The following is a 15,473-nucleotide window of genomic DNA, read 5'->3' as shown; positions in this document are numbered from 1 at the left end:
GGAAGTTTGTACCTCTTAATCTCCCTCACCTGTCTCTCTCGTCCCTCGATCCCCTTCCCCTCTGGCAACCACCTGTTTGTTCTCTGTATCTGTAACTCTGTTTCTGTTTTACATTTGTTCATTTGTTTTGTTTTTTAGATTCCACATATAAGTGAAATCATACACTATTTTTCTTTCTCTGTCTGACTTATTTCACTTAGCACAATATCGTCTAGGTCCATCCATGCTGTCGCAAATAGCAAGATTTCATTCTTCAGTAATATTAAAATTGCTATACTTATAAATGTCATTCACAGTTCCTAATCACCTGAGTTTGCCAATGTTACAAGTCAACAGGGAGTTGGCATAACTGTAGCAAAAGTGCAAATAACGTATCATTCATTCATTTCAACCTTCACTGTTGTGAAAATTAAACTACATCTAAATATACATATATATGTGTATGTGAGTTTATACATATATACAATTTACAACAGAGCTGGGTATACAGTAAGTACTCAATAAATGTTAATTACTTCCAGCTTTTCCTATCTAAGCTCTTACAATACCTTCCATAACTGATTTCCTACCTCTAGTCTCACCAGGCTTTGTTCCATATTCCAACTGTCACCGGGTAACCTTTCTAAAATACAAATGCAGGCGTATCACTGCTTTTAATGTTTCCTTATCACTTTATCATGGAACACAAAGCCCTTAGATACAGAGTAAAGGGGTTCCCACTCTTCTCTGTGTATCCCCAGCATCTCCTTCTTGCCTCCCTCCGGGGCTGACAATACTCTATGACAAGTCATCTTTCCCTGTTTTTGTCACCATGATTACATTGTGAGCTACTCCTAACAGGGAACCCATCTCATTCACCCTAAGAACTTAGTGAGTGTTCAGAAGCTGTTTGGTAAATGAATGGACAGTTAATTGAACAGATAAAAGTATGTGCCAACAATAGGTTGCAAACCAGACATGAACGTTTGTTCATTGTTTTTAGTAATTTGTTTAGTTGAAGGTCTCTTTTGCACAAACCCATCTGTTGAAGAAACATATTTTGCAGAAGTGCTTCCCTGATTTGGGATGGTTTTGCCCTTAAGATGCTGTTGTTGATATCTACACCCAGGAATCATTCTAAAGAGAATTATCACCTTGCTTTCCCCATCTCCCCATATTTCCCTAATAGACACACAGCCTGTAAAAGGACACATGGCATCTCTCCAAAGTGCTGCTTTTAGAAAGAGAGAGAAAGCAGCCCTCTTGCTTAGTTTACACGTCTTCCCCTAAGAAGACAAGATTCTCACACTGGCACTCAAGAGCTCCCTCACAGAACGCCCTCCTATCTTTTCAATGTCGTCAGCAATGGCCCTGAACTCCAGCAGGTCCTTATAGTGACTCTGACCCTCAAACATAATCTTGCTGATTCTCTCCTCCAATGTTTTGCTTGTCTCTTTCTCACACAAGGAAAGCTATGGTAGATGTGAAGACGTACGGCCCACATGTCCCTTTAAGTAGGGACTGTGCGCCCAGCCTTTACCTAAATTGAGGGCAGGGCATCAACAGACAGCGTCCGGGTCCAGCAGCTTCAGGATAGATCAACCTCAGCTGCAGAAGAACACCTGGCCCAAAGTAAGCTCTCCCATTTCTGACGACCAATCGAGAAAGGGTCAGAAGGTCCGTTCTGGCCGACTCAGGATCCTCTTACGGGGAAGACTGGCTGCAGGCTTCCTGCTGGGCTGGCAGAGGCTGGGCCGCTATTTCCTAGTTCAGCTTCTCTCTGCGCAGTCCGGACTCTGCCCTGCCTTTCCCTCACATACACTCCTTCCTAATACACATCTTGAACCCCAGCTCCATCTCAGCATCTGCTCCCAGAGAACCGAACTGGCGACAGATGGCCCACATCACCCGTCATTTCACGGCCAGCTCACGTTTTCCGGGTCTCTCTTGACTGATAAGGCCCAGCTTGAACGGATCCTGCTCTACTTTTCCTAGCACTTGCTACCTTAGCAATTCATTGCAAGGAGCGTTTCCTTTTATGTGTATATAACTCATGAGTGTCACTGTCCCTTATCGATGTGAAGCCACGTCCTAAGGTCAGGGCTCGTCTCACTCTTTCTCCTTCTGTCCACGGCAGGTGGTACAATACTTCACAGGAAGAACTACTTAATAGTTACTGAATGGAAAGTAATACATCTTAGATAATTCATTTTTTCCCCCTCCACCTATCTGTAAGTCATCTTTAAGGTAATTTGGTTAATCTTAAATTTGAAAAGTAAGTTCCTATGCATATTTCTCCATATATATATAATTTGAGTAATGCAATGCACTTCTCTGGAAGTGCTATAAAGAAAAACATTTAGAGTTTAGAAGCATCGTTACATTCTCGGTTCAAGATCTATGTATCAACCGAGGTGTAATTTTTAAAATCCCACATCCAGGGGTAAGATGAATTAACAATTAACGTGAAATCAGCACTGGATAAGGCAGTAAAATAAAGCCTAAACAAAGCACTAGCAAACACATTGATATCTCTAAATTATATCTGACAGAATCAATTCTGTTTGGTTATGATGTAGCAAGTTAAATTTCAGGCTTTATTTGAAATAAAGTATAATTTAAATTACTAGCAAAGGTATTGCAGATAGCTGTTATCATAAAAAATAAAGGAGCATTTAATTCACAAGTAACAAACCACCTCCAGAAGATGGGATGGTCTTCTAATTATTTCTAATAGAAACAAGTGGCATTTTTCCTTTTATTTTTCTATGGAAACCTGGGAAGATTAGGGGAAATCTTTATTTAGATGTTTGATTCTTACTCAGCTCCTCTGAAGCTTTCAGTTAAATCTAGAAATTGTGATGCAAGTTGGCAGAATGTAGATTTAAACTTAAAAAAAATAAAAGTTTGCAATAACATAAATGTGTGTTCCCAGAAATGAAAACCCTACTTTAACTTCCTACATGTGTCCTTCTGTTGATTAGAACAGAACTGTGCTCCAGCTGTTAGTTTCTTTTATTCTTTTCAGAGTTGAAAGACACACATGCTCTGTCCTTGAAACTCTTAATAACTCTGCCTCTGATTGCTTGTTTTTGAGGAAATATTTGAGGAAATAAGTTTTGTTTCTGTTTTTTTTAAACTGTTGCTCTTTTTCTCTATTGCTACTTAGAGTAGTACGATATTTCTATCAAAGCTTCCTCCTTTTAAGAGCAGTAAACTAGTATATAATTTTAATCCTTTGGATACCACTTTGTTGCATGGTAAAACTGATTTTTGTCTGAAATATATAGGTTGCAGACAGCCTACGTGTTCATGTCTTTCTATATAGTACTTTAAGGCAAGATAAGCTTAAAAACGTGCTTAATGGGATCAATGATTAGCTGATGGCCTTTCTTATGGGAGAGTTGCACTTGTATTGGCAATCACTTATGGACAGAGAAAATAAAGCTTGGATTGGAGTCTGAAAACTATGATGAAAGCCCACCTCAGACCATCTTTTGAGCATAGAGAAGGAAAATTTCTTTGTCCTCCCTTGACACTTTGGCTTTGGGAAAGGAGCAGGGGTCTAAAATAGGCTAAAAGGATAAATAAACATATTTGATATATTAGTTTATGTAAGAGACTCTCAAAAGATGGATACTCCTTGTTATCTTCACAAACAATATACCATGTTTTCTAAAACACTTTACCAGAACTGTTGTAGTCCAAGGGAAGAGGAATTTCCCCTGAGATAACAGCACACACTCTGAAAGTAATCCCAGGTATGAGGATTAGAAAGATAACTTGAAGCTTCATTTCTTTTATCTTATCACATCTTTGCTCCCTCATAGGAGTATAAGTGATAAGTTCTGTTTCAAAGAACACCGCATTGGAGCTGTACAAACTGAAGCAAAAATTTTTCCCAACTTGTTATGGGTGAGAGGGAAGGAAAGACTGTCTGTCCCTTACTGACTCTCGGAAAGTTTATATAACGCATGTGACTGAAACGTCCCATCTTCAGGTCTGTGCTTAAACCTGGAGAGGGCAAATCATAGCAAATTTGAAGTGGGCACATTCAACGCTTTAGCACCGAGAAAGATAGTACAATTTAACCACAACAAGAATTTTTCAATACAGAAGACTTCTGGCATTGGGGTACGAGAGAGAGAGTGGCCGAAAGGGCACATCTCATCCTCCCTGCTTTGCATCCCCTTCTTAGGAAGAAGAGGACTTACGTGTCACCAGTGGGTTCTGAGGTTTGCATCAGAAGGTGCTGAAACCAGAGCTTCGGGTCTGGCGTGGGGAGCTGGGGAGACCCTGAACCTCGCACTTCTCTTTGGGAAAAGGGATGCTGACTCTTTAGTTGGTTTTGCTTCCCTTTAATTTTTGGTGCTCAAATAAAGTAATACACCTAAAGTAATTTATTAATGTGGTCTAAAAAGCAAAGTTAATATATGATGATATAGTAGAGTGATGCATGAACCGCATGACGAATAACAATAAGAAGAACTTTGGTGATGAAAAAGAATACATATGTGTATAACTGAATCACTCTGCTGTACAGAAATTAACACAACATTGTAAATCAGTAAAATATTTTTAAAAAGAAGAATTTTGGTGAACATAACTTGACATAAGTCAACTACTTTTAAAGGGATCAAGTTTAATACATTAAAAACGTGGTACAGTATAACATTATTAATTTAGACGACCCACATCTTAATATTTGTGATCGCTGTATCAGATCTAGGTTGAAATAAATGCGTTTACTATCCGTGAGGAAAAGGCTTAAAAAACTGAACAAGATCTGTGTAAAAGGAACAGAAATTTCAGAGGCCAAGGACTAGGGAAACGTGATGTAATTCCATTAAACAGAGATCGGAAATGGGACATATTTATTTTGGACACCAGCTGGAACATTTAATTACTAAGTCACCAAAAGGACCTTGTTCTATAACGACCTTACTTATAAAGCAGTTTCATGGCATGCACTCAAGGACATTATTACAACAGGGCTCACAACACATCGTTCATATCCATTTCCTTTAATAATCTATTAGGGACCTGAATAGAGTGAAAAAGCAGCATTTCTTTTAAACTCCTCTATAATTCAGATGTTATCAGTGTGGACTAAACCTGTGGTCAATTAAATCTGAAGTAGTGCAGTCTTTACGTTCCTTGAATCTAGTGGACTTGAAAGCAAATACTATTTTATGATATGTTAAAAACACAAGGAATTTTACTAGCAATATTTAGTGGAACATAGAGACACCTAAGCTCTATCTATTTGCACAGCAGCAGAATGGATCTCAGAACGGTCCCAACCATAACTCTTAGTCAAACACATTAGCACAGTCCATTTACACGGGAGAATTCTCAGTAGAGACCTGGAAATATGCTTTAAAGTCACAATCAGAATGTTACTCCAAATGTCCTTGTGTGTATAAATACCAAGCCTGGACTGTGAATCAGAAACCGTAACAGGTGGCTCTAATTTGCTGCAATCTGAAAATCATCTAATTTGTAGCTGAACCAAAGTTTTGCTTCTCCCCCAATCCTGAGAACCGATTCAAAATAAATGAAACCTTATTTTTTTTTCCCCCCAGAAATGACTGAATCATACATTTTAAAACATCAAAATATTCTCAGAGCCCGAGATGGCCTCAGTATTTTATTTAACTTAGAACTCTGAGAGACAAACACTAGTGCCAAAAGGGACCATGTGGCCAATTAGATTGCAGGTTATCAGTGGAATAATTCTTATCAATACAAAGTACAAGTAAAACCCATAGAGGTAAAGGGGAATTTTTTCCTCGCATCTGTAGTCTATGGATATACTCATTCCAAATAAGCCTATTCTATTTTGCTTCCTAGTTTCTTTTCCCTTCTGTAACTTCATACAATCAGAATGCAAGATCATTTTCTACTACCTGGATGATTATTTTATTAAGATCAAGTTCTCTTTTGTACAGAATTTGCGTGGTGTTATGCGTAATTAAGCACTTGATGAATGCGACTCTTATACAATAAGATTATTATATCTTCAAACATTTAATCAGTTTTGCCCTAAATTATAGCTTATTATCAATATCCCACTTAGCCTCTGATAATCTGCTATCATGTTGATAGATGCTCTGATATAAAGATTTTTATGAGTGTTGATCAGTATATAGAATTGAAGTAAATATATTATGGCTTAATTTAAATGTTCTCATAGATACAGCCATTTGGTTCAGTTCTGATATGAGTTCAAACTGGAAAAGCTTTGAGAATATAATATTTAAAGAAGAAGAGCACACTTCATGAATTTAAACATCAAACTGTATTGTATCAAGGGTTGTTTTAAATATTAAGTAGTATAATGTGGGAAATATGCACTGCATTATCAAAATCTTAGGAGAAAAAGATTTCTGTCTAAAATGTTAACATAAATTTATTTTCATTGAACATTATATTTTGGGGGGAAGAGTGTCATCTTGTAAGATCAGCATTATATTGCATTTAAGGAAAAAACTTAGAGATTGGTTGAATCTTATCTTAAGCTTCTCTTTTCATCTTTCATTACATACTTTCCTTATTAAAAAAAAAGCCTTTTAACTCCCTTGTGAGGTGTTGATAGAACTTTAAAAATGAGAGTCAATTTCTGCTTAATTCAGAGGCACAGAGAGGGTAGGGCATGGTGAGGAATCCAGCTTCAAAAGGAAACAAAGCATGAAAGAAAGTCACCTTGTTAGCTGGCAGAGCAGTGTGTTTGCCTCAGGGATCGAAGTTTTATTGAATATTCCTGGTTTAAATGGTCACCATAAACTATGCCATCATTACCTACCTGCAGGTCCTAGATGAATCTACGTACCTACACAGATGACAGGATTGCTGGAATTGCTTTATCTTAGCTCAAAAGAATAGAGCTAAGATAAGATAAGAGAAATATGCACAGTTTTGCTGATTCAAATATTAATTTGGAGACTCTGGCCTTAAAGGGGTGAGGGAAAAAACAGAGGACCTTGAGTAATGGATATATTCCTGCCGGCTTTATTAGTTCTGTGTATTCCCATTGTATAATGGGGGATCAAAACATGTCTGGTGAATTTTCTTTAAAAAGTACAAGAAGAAGAAATGCAGACACTTATCTTCGAGGCTTAATTTAGTGTTCAGATTACACACAAACTACAACTCTATTTTATACATCAATTGGACAAATAATTAAACAATGTTGTTAATATACTAAGCTTGGAGAATTTTATAACTTATTTCCTATATAACCTTCTTGTTGTTCAAAACTTTCCAGGATGGTGAGCTAAAGGATCATTCCTATAATGTTCTAAGAAAGGAAACTTGGAGTTACATATTATAATAATTGCCCCTCTTTGGGTACCTTTAATTGTACAATTTGCCAAGTCATGCAGAATTGTTTCTATATAGTTCATATGTGGTGCAGTCTGTTTCTACCAAGGTTACTCAAGAGGGGTATCCTCTCTCTCCTGTATCCCTGCCATGGTCTCCTTGTTTGACCTCTGTTAATTCTCATTGTCTCCTCCCTCTTTTCACCAAACCCTACCTTACCAAAGGTGATTCTACATTTTGAACATAGTCTGAATGCTGAAGATACAGCAATTAAAAACCCCTTCCTTTAAAGAAGGATTGGAGACAGAGGGAGAGAAAGGAGCAGAGAGAGAGAAATTGAGCAGGCAAAAAGGAAACCGTAATTTAAATGCTGCTACCACAGGGCTAATCAAAGTTGCGTAGAGCCTATAGGAAGGGCAACTATGCTTTGAGGATTTCTTAGAAATAATAATTAAGCGAAGATTTTAACAACAGGATGGTTTTAGCAAGATTTTCCCTCCTTGGCAATATGTAGTTATGGATAGAAAAGCTTCTCTAGGCAAGGCAAGGCTCAGATGTGAGAGAAAAAAACTACAAATAGAACTACCATATGATCCAGCAATCCCACTCCTGGGCATATACCCAGAGAAAACCATAATTCAAAAAGACACATGCACCCCAACGTTCATTGCAGCACTATTTACAATAGCCAGGACATGGAAGCAACCTAAGTGTCCATCAACAGAGGAATGGGTAAAGAAGATGTGGTACATATATACAAGGGAATACTCCTCAGCCATGAAAAGGAATGAAATAGTGCCACTTGCAGAGACATGAACAGACCTAGAGACTGTCATAGACAGTGAAGTAAGTCAGAAAGAGAAAAACAAATATCATACAATATTGCTTATACGTGGAATCTAGAAAAATGGTACAGATGAACTCACTCGCAAAGCAGAAATAGACACACAGATGTAGAGAACAAACTTATGGATACCAAGGGGGGAAGGGGAGGGTGGGATGAACTGGGAGGTTGGGATTGACATATATACACTACAATGTATAAAATAGATAACTAATGATAACCTACTGTATAGCACAGGGAACTCTACTCAACGCTCTGTGGTGACCTAAATGGGAAGGAAATCTAAAAAAGAGGGGATATATGTATACATATAAATGATTCACTTTGCTGTACAGCAGAAACTAACACAACGATGTAAAGCAACTATACTCCAATTAAAAAAAAAAAAGAAACAAATAACCAATGGAGACAGGGCTCCTTAGAGAAAGTAATTTTCAACTTGAAACCTGGAAATCATTATCGTTTTACTTTGATTCCATCTTCAAGCCTTCACTGCATGTGAAGATGGAATCTGAGGAAAGTGGGAAGCTCTGGTAGGCTCCATTCTTCGAAAGAGTTATTTCCAATGATTTTCTCATCTTAGTTTTTTTTTTTTTTTTTTAATTCACTTATCTATTTCTTCATTTATGGCTACGTTGGGTCTTCGTTGCTACGCGTGGGTTTTCTCTAGTAGCAGTGAGCGGGGGCTACCCTTCGTTGCAGTGTGCGAGCTTCTCATTGCGGTGGCTTCTCTTGTTGTGGAGCACGGGCTCTAGGCACGCGGGCTTCAGTAGTTGTGGCACGCGGGCTCAGTAGTTGTGGCTCGTGGGCTCTAGAGTGCAGGCTCAGTAGTTGTGGCACACGGGCTCAGTTGCTCCACAGCATGTGGGATCTTCCTAGACCAGGGCTCGAACCCGTGTCCCCTGCACTGGCATGGAGATTCTTAACCACCACACCACCAGGAAAGTCCCTCTCATCTTAGTTTGAAAGCTGGAAACTACAGGCCAGAGCTGTGACTGGAGCACACACAGCAGGTGCTGGACAAACTATGTTAAATCAGGGAAAGAATAAATATTCTATTCTTGGTGAAGCACTATTTAAACCAAATTGCATAGAGGTGAAGAACAATAAACATGGATTTTTATCCAATTATGGTAAATTGTTCTTGAAAATTCAATCTATATCATTCACACCTGTATTTTGTCAAAAAGTGTTCTATCTTGTACCTACTACTCACAGAATAATTGTAATAGGATAAATATAGATTGTTCCTCCATATTGGAAGCTCCCCTGTAAGTTTTCTGATCTTCATTCACTTTTTTGCCCAAAGAATTTGTGAGCCTTTGCAGACATCTGTTAAAACAAAGAGTTGTCCCCGTGGTTGATGGTTCTTTGATATACGGTTGGGATTTTTGGAGAAAGGACACAGAAGTCTTTGTCAGAATCATGTATTAATATACATGCTATTATCTAAAGGTTTGATGTAAACTGGATTTTACGCTTCTTTGCACTTTTAAAACATTAAAGAAAGAAAAAACTCCCTGGGTCAAAATTTAATAATAGATGTCATTAATTTTTGTTTTAATCCTCTAATTCAGTCTGTTAATATGACAAAAGCCAATAGTTCTCTGAGATTTTAGTGACTTTTTTTGGTGAAGATTTTATTTGTCATTTTCATCATGTAATTGAGACAGCAACAACCTAACTAGTCTCTAAATTCCAAAACTTATTATAATTGTTGGCATGGTTGTATTTCTTACTTTAAACCAATATATTCAATGAAAAAAATTCAATGAGGTAAGAACATACAAATGTATAAAATCAACATGACAGTAACTTAGAATTATATAACACAATTTCTGCCTCGAAAAACAAATATTACATTGAAAAATTTTTAAATATTTGAGAATTTCCTAAGAGAGTTACAAAATATTCTCACATGAATATATCTAAAATGTTCTTTTAAAAAAATTACTTCCACTAATTTGCTCCATTATATCAGCAGCAAAACATTAATTTTTCAAATTAGATTAAAATCTTTTAAAAGAAGACTACAGGACAACACCACTTACTACTCAACACAGTTGCTTAAGCAATTAAAAAAGTGCAAGTTAACGATTCTGTTCACAAGATTTTACAGATCATTCCCCGTTTTGCCAAAAATTACTACTCATACAAATAACTTTTTTTTTTTTGCGGTACGCAGGCCTCTCACCGTTGCGGCCTCTCCCGTTGCAGAACACAGGCTCCGGACGCGCAGCCTCAGCGGCCGTGGCTCACGGGCCCAGCCGCTCCGCGGCATGTGGGATCTTCCCGGACCGGGGCACGAACCCGTGTCCCCTGCATCGGCAGGCGGACTCTCAACCACTGCGCCACCAGGGAAGCCCCATACAAATAACTTTAATGTTCATACTGTCAAGTATTATATTTTCCATTTAGTGCTTTTATATACAATTTCCTTTTCCCAAGACTAAATATATATACTTTTCATATATATATATATATACATATATATATATATATATATATATATATATAATTTAAATAAGTAAACTTTCACCTTTGTCATAAAGCTCTTCCAAACAGACCAGAGGAAAGCTACCAGGTTATCTCTTTCACTGTGTTCTCTTCTTGAAGAATTACAGCCCTAGTCTCTTCATTTGCTTGTGTTTGCACTTGTTCTGTCATCCTATAAAGCACACCTAAACTTGTTATCATCCTTCCATATTTTAGTCTAATGCGGCTCTACTGCAGTGTGTATATATTGTGAACTTCTCTACAGGTCTTCCTGTTTGAAATGACGTATTCATAAGAGATGAGGGTGGATGACTATGGCTTAATAGACAGTGGCCCAGGAGACCAAATCACCCTCCTTTTTTAATGACATCACCAGAAAACAATCACAGGCAATACGCCCATGCATTCTATATTGTTTTTGATTCATCCTTACTTTCTTAGTGTGCTACTGGGCAAACCTGCTTATTCTAGAGAGAAGGGACATGGGCTCTCTGGAGGAAAAAAAACAAACGAACAGTGGACCATCTGATACTATTTAGTTTAATGATGAAAAGAGTAATGGATGAGTTAAGGGACATTAAAGGGGCACTTTCATGCCTTAGAATCTGTTTAGACTGAATCTTTTCAATAGTCTCGACTGCCACTAAAAAAATTATGTGAGAAAGAAGGATTCTTTTCAACTTCATCACACATTCTAAGAAAAATTTATAACTTTTGCAGGTTTTTAGACATTTAATCTTGAGCAGAGTGCTTTTTTCCTATAGGAATTCAATATTGGTTGAACTACACTAAATAGTGCACACACAAAGTCTGCTCATAGCAAGCTTCATTCAAGTTCCTAAATTCTAAAGTGAGTATTCTCCATTAACATTTTTGCTTGGATTTCTTCTGGGAGACACATGAAATCATACTTTTTTAAGATTATAATGTTATATATATTATGTATCACATACATGAATGAAAACTCTTTTTTCATATTTAAGTCCTTGAGTTTATTTTTTCCTTTAAATCTTTAAAATAACCTGTTCAGCAAAATGATTTTGTAGTTTTAGCCATCTGAGGGTCAATAATTGGGGGTTAAGTCATATGATACAAAATACGTAACAGAGTAGTTCGCTGAAGTGAGTCTATTGTAGTAACAATACTTTACGAGAAGTAGACACAATCAAACTTACAGATAAATGAATTATGCACTAGTTTCACTGTCTGATATCAAACTGAGCTAGAAAATAAAGTTTTTCCTTCTCTTTTCACCAGTTAAAATAAGCAGAATTATATTTTAAAATCTATTAAACACTAAGAATTTTTCATATAGTGGGAAAAGGTTTAAAGTACTCCAACTGCTCAAAGTAATGCTTTTAATTTGAAAATATAAAAAAAAGTAAATACATTCTTGATAAATATAAAAAATATTAATAGTTCTTCCAAGGAGTATGCATTTTGGGATTCTTTTCCCACAAAAATGTGTGTGGAGACCAGTACATTTCAGATAAGTTAAAAATCGAACAGGGACTTCCCTGGTGGTCCGGCAATCAAGACTCTGCGCTCCCAGTGCAGGGGGCCGGGGTTCGATCCCTGGTCGGGGAGCTTGATCCCGCAGGTCACGACGAAAAGAGCCCGCAGGCCGCGACTAGGACCCGGCTCAGTCAAACAAATAAATATTTTTAAAATAAATTAATTAAATAAAAATCAAACAATTCCAGATAAATTGAGCTTTCCTAGAAAACTTCTACCAGTTATGAGGAAAGGTAAATGCTATATCAATTTAACGTATATGCCACATGGATACAATTCAGACAAAATAACAGCACGGTTTGAGTGACATCACAGAGATGAGGGTTAATGCATGAAAGCCAGCCATGGTTTATCCCACAAAACAGACGGGATAACAGATCATTTCATGAAGATCTCCTACAAAGTACAACCTATAAATGGTCACTAGTTTTCCCACACTCCTTCCCACCCTCCCCATCCCACCCCTCCAGGCCATCACAGAGCACCGAGCTCATCTCCCTGTGCTATGCGGCTGCTTCCCACTAGCTATCTGTTTTACATCTGGTGGTGTATATATGTCCCTGCCACTCTCTTGCTTCGTCCCAGTTATCGGGTGCTGCAGACTTTAAAAACAAACAAATAAAAATGAAAACCTGAGTGTCCTGAAGACAGATGATTTCTGGATCCCAGGGAAGTGCACTGTGGATCATCACTGCACGAATGAATAAATGCATGAAGGAAGGATTAATTTAGCTACTTGTACTTATCATTTGGACATTTAAAAAATAGTGGATAAATGCTATTAAGTAAACTAACAGAAAGTACACAAAATACCATGTATTTAACATGCACTAGGTACTGTAGAAGTCTCTTCTTGTTTAGTCATCAGGGCAACCCCCTCAGTGTCAACATTATCATCCTCGGTTTTCAGATAAAGAGACTGAGGATATGCGATGTTATTGGGATATACACAGATAATAAATGGAAAAACCATATTTTCCTCAGTATTGTTCTCTCTTCCCTATCTGCTGGTCTGCCATTACATCCTGAACCATTCGAGGAAAGAAAGTATTGATATTTCTCTTGTAACAAGGAAACACCTGGCATGATATGCACTTGACAAAGTTTAGTTCATCAATTACCATCTGACACTTAGTAAGGTCATCTTAAGTGAATAGATTTAATCATTTTATTATTATTTTCTTCTCTTTTTTCTCATTTCTTCTTTGGCCCAAGGGGTTCTTTGACAGTTTTATTACAACATTTACTGCTTTCCTCTCTAGCTGCTTTTGTCAAACTCAAATGGAGAAGAGTCAGGAGCTTGCCTTGTTATGTAGGAACTTAGAAAAATTATTTAACAAGTTGTGGGTATTGCAACACTAGAACTAGACAAAACGTCTTCTGAGCCCTGGTCTGGTGGTCTTTTCATAATATTATGTTACTTTTCACATCGTGTCCCAAACTTCACATCGTGTTCACAGAGTAGGCACTGAAATGTCATAAAGATACAGACATAGAAACAGCACACTGAATGGTAATGGGCTGGGTCTAGAAACTTTAAAACAACACACAAATTCTAATGCTACATGTGTCTGTGAAAGAATAATATAGAATAGTGCTGGTCCTTGTTTCACTGGGGTTAGAGTGGGCCCCTTTTCGCCCCATAATTTCCCTAATTAGTCTCCACTGTGTTCTCCCTCGGAGTCTGCAGGCCAAGACAGTATCTGCTTTATTGCCATGGGAAGCAAGCTTGCTCTTACTGAGCTTTATTAGATGCTCCATTCTCTCATTTAGAATCCTATTAAGTTTCCCCTTGGCATTTTCTAAATCAATTAGTTTTAGCCTTACCCCCCTTAATATGCTCCTTTTGGAGGCTCCTAATTTGAGTCCCTAACTCTGGTATTTGTAGTTGCCTTTCCCTTTTCTTTTGGGCAAAGATTTCAATCAATTTTCCCTGCAATACTGCTTTGCTAGCGTCCCACAGAGGCATATCTGTGACCTCACCATTATCACCGTCTGCTAAATATTCAGCCCATATGTCTTTGAGCTTTTCCCTAAACTACTGCTGCCGAAGGAAGTAATTATTACTTTACCATCTTAGCACTCCCTTGTCACTTTTCAAGGGAAATAATTCCACACCCAAATGAATCATTGCAGGGTCCGAAACTAGAATCCTCGCAATAGAATAGCAACTTTGCCCTCAGTCTCTAGCGGGAATAAGAAAAAAAAAAAAAAAGGTCTGAAAAAGGAAGAAGAGTTTATAGAACAAAATGTGACTTGTGGTCATGAGCATATGTTTATTTGTTGAAAAATCAATAGAGATGGTTAGCAGATTGTACAGTTACAAAGAATTACAGGATAATTAAATTTTAGCACCATGAAGAACATGAGAATTCTCTATAATTGTCAGGGAATTGTTTCAGTAATTTATTCTGTAGTTCAGGCATTTGTTTTTATAAACACACATAAATAAAATGCATAGTAAGCTCTTAATTCACTTAAAATAAATTGAAAAAAGACTGGAAGGAAATATATAAAATATCATTTCTAATCTTATTTTTAAGAATGGATAATTATGGATCATTTTAATTTTCAAGTTAATACTTTTCCAAATACTCAACAGCAATCATATTTATCATTAGAAGGAAATTAAAAAAAAAAATAGGGGCTTCCCTGGTATCGCAGTGGTTAACAATCCGCCTGCCAATGCAGGGCACATGGGTTCGAGCCCTGGTCCGGGAAGATCCCACATGCCACAGAGCAACTAAGCCTATGCGCCACAACTACTGAGCCTGTGCTCTAGAGCCCGCGAGCCACAACTACTGAGCCCACACGCCACAACTACTGAAGCCCGTGCGCCTAGAGTCTGTGCTCTGCAACAAGAGAAGCCACCGCAATGAGAAGCCCACGCACTGCAACGAAGAGGAGCCCCCGCTCGCCGCAGCTAGAGAAAGCCCGCGCGCAGCAACCAAGACCCAACACAGCCAAAAATAAATAAACAAATTTATAAAAACAAAAAACAAACACATTAATACCTATGGACTGTGATCTGTGTAATTTGTGTTCTCTGAGATTCACAGACTAAAACTGTGATTATCTTACAGGACTAAGAAAATTGAGTTCCATTGCTTTGCAACTGTATATACTATGTTTCCAGTGAATGTACTATTCTAGAAATATGCATTACCTATTTCTGTTAAAATAATGTATTTTTCCCCCAAATAAGCTTATATGGTTTTAAGTAAATAAACTGAGATACATATATGGCACTACCAGCTAGTGTCACAGAACCGGAAAAATAAATTCTAGAAAAGATCGCATAAAGAAATACATACAA

General features: G+C 37.5%; 1 long non-coding RNA gene across 1 annotated transcript in view; it reads right to left on the bottom strand.

Moving 5' to 3' along the window:
- Nucleotides 1–15,473, bottom strand: part of LOC137215918 (uncharacterized) — a 1,149,036-nt gene that overhangs the window by 350,442 nt on the left and 783,121 nt on the right. The gene's annotated exons all lie outside the window — the stretch shown is intronic.

This window comes from Pseudorca crassidens, chromosome 21, assembly GCF_039906515.1.
Source record: "Pseudorca crassidens isolate mPseCra1 chromosome 21, mPseCra1.hap1, whole genome shotgun sequence".
Lineage (NCBI taxonomy): Eukaryota > Metazoa > Chordata > Mammalia > Artiodactyla > Delphinidae > Pseudorca > Pseudorca crassidens.
This window is presented reverse-complemented; position numbering and strand designations above follow the sequence as displayed.